Here is a 1,710-nt window from a genome sequence, read left to right as displayed (position 1 = left end):
GTTAATTAATACCTAAGTAGAATACTATATTATTTGTGCCCCATCAAGTAAATTGTCACCGTTTTCAGAGACGTCAAGGTTTGATCTTTTTATCTTCCCTCAGCCTGTCCCTCACCAAGCATGAGATGTGTAATGCGTCCACCTGAAAATGCTTAGGTGACAATCAGGTGACGGAGCAGTGATTCCGCAGCTCTGTGGAGGGTGTAATTAGGAGCTTTGAAGAATGAGCAGACTTGCAAATGGTAATGTGAGGATGGCGGATTGACGCGCCCCCCCCCCCCCACCAAACTGTGTCATTCATGATCTGGAAGGCAACATTCCTGCCACCACAACACTGTAACATCAATCAGTTCAACCTTAGATAAAAGTTTCAGAAACTGGTTGCCGTCAGTAAAATATACACCAATAAATATTAGCAAAGTATAACACTGTATGCTTTGTAAGTTAGATCAGATAATAAAGTGAATTAAGTACATCAGTCTTGTTCTTCTGTTATCCAAAATGTGTCTCTGTTACAGAGTAACAGAGAGCCCTGCCGTCTTCCCCAGGAAGCACAGAACATAAAGCAGGGTCACCCTGGGCAGGACGCCAAGGAACAAAGGCTAACTGTCATCATTAGAACCACAGAATAAAATAATTCAGAGAAGGCCATATGTTTGATGGACCTGTTTGGAGTGCTCATCAGTGGCAAATGTGCAAGGCCTGGCTCGATGATAACGCAGCCTGCTCTCAGAGCGAGGACTATAATAGGAAGGGTGTCGACAGTGACTGTGGTGTGGGCCTGGCAGCCTTCACTGATAAACAGGCAGACACATGAGTGTGAAATGTGCAGGAACCCAGCACTCTGCTGGTGGGCAGATTAGATCCCAAATGCAAACATTGCTTCGCTGTTATTCCGCCTGACCAAAACAGCGCAGAGAGCCAGTGAGAAAGACGAGCTGAGTCATAAACACCAGCAGGATAACTGAAATAAGGACATTAGACACAGATGTAAGCAAGTAGAGCATAATTCTTCACCACCCTATAATCTGAATCTGCTCATTTGTCAAGTCTAGTTTTGAGGGATCCACTAAAACCTCCAGCAGATGGCTGAGAACATTTATGATTCTGTTTAGTATTTTGCGATGTAGCTTAATCCAAATGTTGCCTGACTCACTGGAAGGCTGTTTGGCATGTTTGTCATTCTCCTTGCCGAGTCAATTTGAGTGTCACTTTTTGCGCTCACCACTTCAATTTCATTTCTTGTAAAAGTAATAAAAATTATCTGGAGACTAGTTTAATGACATTTACACATTGTGACTGTGGTTGTCAGCAAATGTATTTTTTACATCATGTTATATTTTAGTTGCCATAGTAACCTGTTTTTTTCCTCCACAAGAACTTCCCGAGGGTCAATTAAGTTTCTTTCGCAATAAATATGGATCAAAGTTTCTAATATTTTAAGAAAAGTCTTGACAAATACCTTTATTGGGCTACTGTAAAGTGTAGCTGAGGGACATACAGGGGCCTGCAGGAACATGCCATAAACCGCAAATATAAAGTGAGTAATGACCAGTACATGCAGGTCAGTATCGATGCATATAACAGGATGAACTTAACTAGCACAAGGTCGATGATTTTGATCATAAAGTTTTATTGTCTTAAAATTAAATTTGTCAAGTACAAAACTGTACACTCTGTACATGTACGCACCCACAAAACAAATGTACA

General features: G+C 41.3%; 1 protein-coding gene across 1 annotated transcript in view; it reads right to left on the bottom strand.

The window, feature by feature from the left end:
* Positions 1–1,613: 1,613 nt before the first annotated feature.
* Positions 1,614–1,710, bottom strand: part of LOC125747630 (protein BTG2-like) — a 2,383-nt gene continuing 2,286 nt past the window's right edge. The window contains exon 2 of the mRNA XM_049023041.1: positions 1,614–1,710. This exon is cut by the window's right edge and continues 1,273 nt beyond it. The gene's annotated coding sequence lies outside the window, so the exon portion shown is untranslated.

Source organism: Brienomyrus brachyistius, chromosome 8 (assembly GCF_023856365.1).
Source record: "Brienomyrus brachyistius isolate T26 chromosome 8, BBRACH_0.4, whole genome shotgun sequence".
Lineage (NCBI taxonomy): Eukaryota > Metazoa > Chordata > Actinopteri > Osteoglossiformes > Mormyridae > Brienomyrus > Brienomyrus brachyistius.
This window is presented reverse-complemented; position numbering and strand designations above follow the sequence as displayed.